This window comes from Chiloscyllium plagiosum, unplaced genomic scaffold (genome assembly GCF_037043375.1).
Source record: "Chiloscyllium plagiosum isolate Xiang-an unplaced genomic scaffold, Cpla_swu_hap1 HiC_scaffold_41, whole genome shotgun sequence".
Classification (NCBI taxonomy): Eukaryota; Metazoa; Chordata; class Chondrichthyes; order Orectolobiformes; family Hemiscylliidae; genus Chiloscyllium; species Chiloscyllium plagiosum.
In genome coordinates, this window is record NW_028270179.1 from 25,740,844 (window position 1) to 25,748,936 (window position 8,093).

General features: G+C 41.4%; 1 non-coding gene across 1 annotated transcript; it reads left to right on the plus strand.

Moving 5' to 3' along the window:
- The first annotated feature begins 7,034 nt into the window (after positions 1–7,034).
- On the plus strand, positions 7,035–7,116 carry trnal-uaa (transfer RNA leucine (anticodon UAA)). Its single transcript has one exon. It is a non-coding gene; the product is annotated as a tRNA-Leu (tRNA).
- Positions 7,117–8,093: the final 977 nt, after the last annotated feature.

Consider the following 8,093-nt stretch of genomic DNA (forward strand, 5'->3'; position numbering starts at 1 on the left):
CAGAATGGATTGGTTGGAGCGACAGTTACAGGCAATGAGGAATTTATAAGAGCTTGAGGTGTGATGGATGGCAGTTAGAAGAAGGGAGAAAAGCCTTAGATGAGTTAACTCCAAGCAAGGGAGGAGGGATAGGCAGGTAGTCTTCTGTGGCTAATCCAATTTCAAACAAGTATGCTGTTTTGGAAAATATAGGAGGTGATGCACTTTCAGGGGAATTTAGCACGAAAACACAAGTTTCTGCTATCAAGGCAGGCGATAATGTAATGAGGGCTACGTCGGGTTCCAACTGATCGATCGTTTTAGGGGACACTCTAGTCAGAAGGACAGACAGACATATCTGCGTCCAACTGCGAAAAATCAGTAAAGTGTGTTGCCTCCCTGCTGTCAGGATCAAGGAGGAGAGGGACCAGCAGAAGGTCATTGCACACATCGGTTAGAACGACTTAGGAAGGGAAAAGAATGACATTCTGAAGGTAGAATTTAGAGAGTTAGGCAAGAATTTCAAAATGAGGTCCTAGAGGGGAGTAATCTCTGTATTCCTCCTGGTGGGATGAGCTAGTGGGGGTCGGAATAGTAGGATAGAGCAGATGAAGCGTGCCGAAGAAGCTGGTTGATGGAAGAAGGGTTCATATTTTTGGACCATTGGAATCTGTACAAGAAGAATGGATTGTGCCTGAATTGGAAGGGGTCTAATATACTGGCAGGGAGATTTCTTAAAATGGCTCGGGAGAATTCAAGCTCGAAAGGGGTGGAGTGGGAACCAGGGAGAGATTGAGGAATGATAACAATCTGAGACTGGAACAATGGAGAAAAGCAGCAAGTCAATCAGCGAAGGCAGACATGAACAAAGCAGAGAACAAGGTAGTACTGATCAATTAAACAGCATTTATTTCAATGCAAGAGGCCTAACAGGGAAGTCAATTGAACTCCGGGCATGGCTACGAACATGGACTGCGATATCACAGCAATTACAGAAACATGGTTCAGTGATGTACATGAATGGCAGCTGAATGTTATAGGATACAAATGCTATAGTAGGATAGAAAGGGAGGCAAGAGAGGAGGGGGAGTGGCGTTTTTCATAAGGGATAGCATTGTAGCTGTACTTAGGGGGGATGTTCCCAGAAAGACAACCAGCGAAACCATTTGCATGGAACTGAGAAATAAGAAGGGAACGATCACCTTGTTGGGATTGTATTATAGGCTGCATACTAATCAGCGGGAAACTGAGAAACAAATGTGTAACAATATTTCAGTTATCTGCAAGATTAATAGGGTGGTTATTGTAGGGAATTTGAACTGTCCAAACATAGACTGGAATTGCCATCGTGTTCAGAGTTTAGATGGAGACAGGTGAATGACTGTGGAGTTTGCACATTCTCCCCCTATCTGTGTGGGTTTCCTCCGGGTTTTCCATATTCATCCCACAGTCCAAAAATGTGCACGTTGGGTGAATTGTCCATGCTACATTACCCATAGTGTTAGGTGAAGGGGTAAATTTAGGGGAATGGGTCTGGGTGGGTTGCGCTTTTGCGGGTCGGTGTGTACTTGTTGGGCCAGAGGGCCTGTTTCCACACTGTAAGTAATCTAATCTAACAAAATGTTCTGAGGCAGTATGTGAATGCACCTACCAGAGAACGTGCAGAACTTGACCTACTCTTGGGAAATAAGGCAGGGCAGGTGACTGAGTTGTCAGTGGGGGTACACTTTGGGATCAGCGACCATAGTTCTGTTGGTTTAAAACAGTAATAGAAAAGGATCAACCAGATCAAACAGTTGGAATTGTAATTTGGAGGAAGGCTAATTTTGTCGGCATTAAGCAAGAACTTAAAAAGCTGATTGGGTTGCAGGTACCGGGATGGCTGGAAAATGGGAAGTCTTCAGAAATGAGAAAACGGGAGTCCAAAAACAGTATATTCCTGTTAGGTTGAAAGAAAAGGTCTGTAGGTGTCGGGAATGCTGAGTGACTAGAGACATTGAGGGTTTAGTGAAGAAAAAGAAGGAAGCAGGCATCACGTACAGACAGTAGCGATCGAGTGAATCCATGAAAGAGTACAAAGGCAGCAGGAATACACTTGAGAGGGAAATCAGAATGGCAAAAAGGGGACATGAGATCGATTTGTCAAATAGATTTTAGGAGAATCCAAAAGTTTTTTTATAAATACATTAATGAAGAAAGCGTAACTATGGAGCGAACTGGGCCACACAAAAATCAGCAAGGCAGCCTTAGTGTGGAGCTGAAGGATATTGGAAAGATAGTAAACGATTATTTGCATCCGTGTTTATTGTGGAGAAGGACATGGACGATACAGAATGTGGCCGAATAGATGGCGACATCCTGAAAAATGTCCATATTACAGTGGACGAAATGCTGGATATTTTGAAACGCATGAAGTTGAACAAATCCCCAGGACCTGATTAAGTGGACACCAGAGCTCTGTGGGAAGCTACGGAAGTGATTACTGTGCCCCTTGCTGAGATATTTGTATTATCGATGCGCACAGGTGAGGTGCCAGAAAAGTGGCAGTGAGCGAACGTGGCGCCATTTTTGAAAGGTGGTAAGGACAAGCCAGAGAACGACAAACCAGATAGGCTTACGTCGCTGGTGGGCAAATTGATGGAGGGAACCCTGAGGGACAGGATTTACATATATTGGAAATGCAAGGACTTATTTGGGATAATCAACATTGCTTTGTCCTTGGTAAATCATATCTCACAAATATGATTGAGTTTTTTTGAAGACGTAATGAAAAGGATCGATGAGGGCAGAGCGGTGGACGCGATCTCTCTGGACTTAAATAAGGCATTCGACAAGGTTTCCCACAGGACACTGGTCAGCAAAGTTAAATCTCATAGAATGCAGGGAGAACTAGCCATTTAGTGCAGGACTGGCTGGAAGATAAAGAAAGATGGTGGTGGTGGAGAGTTGTTTTTTGAACTGGAGGCCTGTGATCAGTGGTGTGCCACAAGACCCGCCTGCTGGGTCCACTACATTTCGTCATTGAGGTAAATGATTTCGAAATTAAAACAGGAGCTATAGTTACTAAGATTGCAGATGACACCAAAAGTGGGAGTGCAGTGGATAGCGAAGAAGGTTACGTCAGATTGCAACGTGATTTTGATCAGATGGGCCAATGGAATGAGGAGTGGCAGATGGAGTTAACTTAGAGAAACGTGAGATGCTACATTTTGAGAAAGCAAATATTAGCAGGACTTCTACACTTAATGGCAAGTTCCTAGGGAGTGTTGCTGAACAAAGAGACCATGAAGTGCAGGTTCAGAGCTCTTTGATTGTAGAGTTGAAAGTAGGAGAGTGAAGATGACGTTTGGTATGCTTTCCTTTATGGGTCAGGGCACTGAGTATAGGAAGTGAGAGGTCATGTCGCTGCTGGACAGGATGTCGGATGGGCCATTTTTGGTATATTGCGTGCAATTCTGGTCTCCTTCCTATCTGAAGGATCTTGTGAAACTTGTAAGGGTTCAGAAAAGATTTATAAGTCGATTATAAATATATACAAGTGCTGGAGAGTTAGAGCTATAGGGGGAGGCTGAAAGATTGGGGCTGGTATCTCTGGAGAATCGAATGCTGAGGGATGTCCTCATAGAGCCTTATAAAATCATGAGGGTCATGGATAGGATAAGCAGACAAATTAATTTCCCTGTGTTGGGAGAAGTCCGGAACTAGATGGCATCGTTCTAGGTTGAGAGGGTAAAGATATAAAACGGGCCGAAGGGGTAACATTTTTCACAGAGGGGGTGGTGCGTGTATGTAATGAGCTGATAGAGGAAGTGGCGGAGGCACGTATAATTGCAACATTTAAAAGGCATCTGGATGGGTATGTGAATAGGGATCTTGGCCAAGTGCTGGCAAACGGAATTAGGTTAGGTTGAGATATCTGGTCGGCATGGACTAGATGGTCTGAAGTGTCAATTTCCGTGCTGTACATCTCTATGACTATCAAAAATATATGGTCATATCTGAATGTTTCAAACATGATTTGAAACGCTTTCTTACAGGTAAATAAGGAGAAATAAGGATTTGATTGGAATGGCATCTCCAAAGTAAATATGTGTAAAATCTCCAAGCTCTTGTCAAGATTTACCCCACCATATACGGACAGATCACAGACATGCAGAAGAAAACAACTGGTGTATGAATTCATAAATTAACATGACATAAATAAAAATATCAACAAATCAAGTCATAGGAAACGTGTCACTTCCATTGATCTTTTGAATTGAGAGAACTTCTCATTCCATACGAGATGCATTCCATGATGTGGGACAAGATTGTTACTGATGATTTCTGTATCCGTGGACAAGATTTCCTTCTGATGAATATTTCACTCAATTCTCCCCTTTGTAAGAAATCAGATCGGACGTGTGCATGGGTTGTTCTCACATTGACTACTGTATTCAGTGTGTTTCATGTTAGACAGTTCACAGCGTACTATTACCCCCTGCAAGATATTCAGGAAACGCAATTTCCTCGTTATGTCTTATCAGTCCCCTAATCTTGCAGAAAGGACTGTTCATACAGTAAAATTCATGAGTTGTCAAATGTAAAGAAACATTCCAAGACTTTCAGATAGATATGTTAATGTAAGTGTTGCTGCTGTAAGCAATGTTTTACCTCACTTGCAAAATCTAATGTATGATTCAGTGATCCACTGAAGGAAAAAAATGGTACAAGATCACGATCAACATGTATGTGGACAATTAGCACAATGTAAACTAGGATTATGGGTAAAAGTTTAAGATTTTCAAACAAGTATGTGTTTGTGAAAAATATCCTATGTCATTGTGTGCAGTCACGGTCATGTCATATTTTATCAGCGACAGTCAATTCCTGAAAAGAAATAAGCAACATGTTCAAACTACTTGTCATCCACCACCTGTCAGAAGGATAATCATTTGGATACTGAAGTTTCCATGCCAAAAGTTGAACAGAAATTTACAACAAATGTAACACTTTTCAATTAGTACATAGCAAACAGCACAGAACAGGGTGAAGCTACAGAGACAGGTTGTGATAAAAATAGAAGGGCTAGATCTGGTCTTGTTACGTACCCAACAATCCATAATCTAATTGTGGAGATAACGTATTTCAGTGAACTATTGCACATATTATCAGAAAAAGGTTTCCATTCTTTAAAGAAAAAAAGTAGGACTTTGCGATATTGAACAGACTCCATCGCAATCCCAAGAAGTGCAGCTCAGGTGAAATGGCCATGCAAAATTGTCAATAGTTTTCAGGGATGCATCGGTTTAGGTTCATTAATCAGAGGTAAATATAGGATAAGATTGCAGGGGAATGGGACTCGGTGCGATAGTCTTCGGAGGGCTGATGTGGACTGGTTGGGCCCAATGACATGCTTCCACACATAAAGAATTCTATGACTCTATGACTGTACGTAGCAGAGGTCGTAAACTGCAGTTGCGTTTGAGAGTGGTTGTTGTTTGATCTCAGCCTGAAGACACACAGAGAGAGGGGCTCTTCTCAATTCAACCGGAACTTTATATTAAAGTTTATTTGAAAAAAAAACTTGATAACAATTGATTGAAATTAATATCCTTCCCAATTAGCCATTCTCAAATTTGTACAAAAGCTGGAAGAGTTCTTTGTGAGAAACGGCAATTTAATATATTGGTAAATAATGCAATGCAGCTGGAGAGTATGAAGGCTGTCAGAAGCTTTGTAGGCCCCAAGCGCTGGTGGGGAGTTATCTGGCAGGTACAATTTCAATTTGGTTGCGCCTGGGGCTGTTTCTAGAGATTTCCATTATTGACTGCATTTTTCTTGGTATGAATGTTCACATTAGGGGAATTTGTCTAACAATGGGTACCAATGTTGCAGCAACTACTGTAACGCGGATGGAAATAAAATGTTGTATTTCACTGGGGACCCCAGAGCATTATTGACTATACTGGCCCCCAATTAAGAGGAAAACCGCACCCCAATACAACAGCTTTGGGATAGTTTCTGGCCTCTCACATACGTGGTAATAGAATACCGAAGGAGTGAAGGAAAACGGGGCTAACGACTCCTCTTGACATTTCTGCCTACAACAGATGCTTTTTGGTTTTGAGCTTCTCGCGTGTTACTGAAGATGCACTCATCCAGGCAAATGAATACTTTGGATTAAGAGGCCAGACATCAGGCAGTCAGCTGGTGAATTAAGTGCTATAGAATGCATGAACCGCTTAACAACATGTGAAAACCAAAAGTTAATATTATTAATTCAGTATAACGTTGGATCAATGAAAACACCTGGAGTTTCTGGACAGCATGGAAGTGCACTGAGTGTCGTGGAGAAAGGACTGGATTCTCTCTTTGAAAGTTATAGATCTGATTTACACAGGAGATGTGTCAATTCATAAAATCACGTGAGACCCAGTCCATTTTTATCTGCCTTTTATAGCTCATCTCCTTATCGAACCTATTTTATGAGAATAGTGAAGGGATAATTCAGCATATTTTTCAACTGATTTCTAAAAATAGACTGTGTCACAGCATAAATAAGAGTGTTAGTGCAGCAGCTCAAGACCTTCAGCATGGAAACTATTTTATTTAAAAGGATAGATATCCCAAATGATACATCACTGACTAAATGCAATCACTTCCACAGTGAATACATCAGTAAAGTTGACAAGAAAAATATAAAATTAGCCGAGAGCACAAATAGTTAAATGATAGATTTTCTTCGACACACCATTTCTGGATCTGTTTTACTCTCCTCACTTCTGTGGACCTGGAGTCTCCTGCGGGCTCAACTGGTTGTTAAAATGTGTCTGAGGGTGAAAGTGTTCAGAGCAGAATCAAGACAAATGGAACGCATCGGGTCAGAATGTAATGTAGAAAATCGATTATTGTTCAGAACAATGTCTTGACAGTGGCAGCTTCCGTACCACAAAACCAGCGATCAGTCTGAAGAGTATACGTGCTTTTATACATGAAATACCAGCCAATGATCTTCAAGCAGCTCGGGGCAGTCAGCATTCACAAAACCAAATATGCTGACATGCTGCTACAGTGGTAGCATGGCCGAGCGGTCTAAGGCGCTGGATTTAAGTTCCAGTCTCTTCAGAGACGTGGGTTCGAATCCCACTGCTACCAGGTTGATTCTTCTGCACGGTGTGATACCCTGCAGACATATGATGGGTTGAATGACTTGTTTTAGCAATCGGATACTATGAGGCTCCGGAGTCACTTTAGAATAAAAACAATACTTTAAATACTCAGTGTGCATCTACAAATATTTGCCATACCCTTATGTAGATAATCCTCAGCTCTGGAAATACTAACATATTGGCTTCACAGTGCACTCACTCTGTAAAGACACAGAGAGCTCAGGAATGAGTTAAAGAGAGGTAAATTATATTTCCGCATACTTTGCTGAATTTTGTTGTGAAGTTTCTACGTTAATCACAACGTTCCCTGATGTCTATTTTTATGAAAATTGAGAGAAAGGGGTGCTGTTGAATAGACATTTTAGTGAAATAACGACACTGACTCTGAGCAACAGGCTCTTTAAATGGGAAATAGCGCCGAAAACATTTCGGGATTCAAAAGGAAATATCATATGTAGTGAAGATAAATGTGCTTAACAAATGGTTTAACTCACCTCAGCGCCTCTGGGAGAATTGACAGGTATAGATCCCAGTTTCCGTCACCTGACCCACATCAACAAACTAAGCGAATGCTAATTGATCGTCTATATCTCAGATCAACCAGCTTTCTATTGCACAGTTTAAATTTCACGAATCCTTGCAGTTGATTCTAAGATAACTTCAATGGGTGCATTTCCGAAGGGAACACCCCTCCAGATCAGATTCTCACAGACGAATTTAAAGTTCAACGAAAGCCTGGCAGCTAACTGACAATCTGGATCAATGCATGTATTGTCAACAGGAAGACCCTGACTTGTCAGATTCACATTGTCCAGTTTAAATGCATTAAGCTTGATATATAAATCTCAATCTGCATCCTTGGTTGCGTTCCCCACAGGCATGTACTGACAAATGAGGATCACAGCTCATAGTTTAAACGTAATCAAACTTGATACTTTCGTGTCATTTCGCATCAATAGTTTT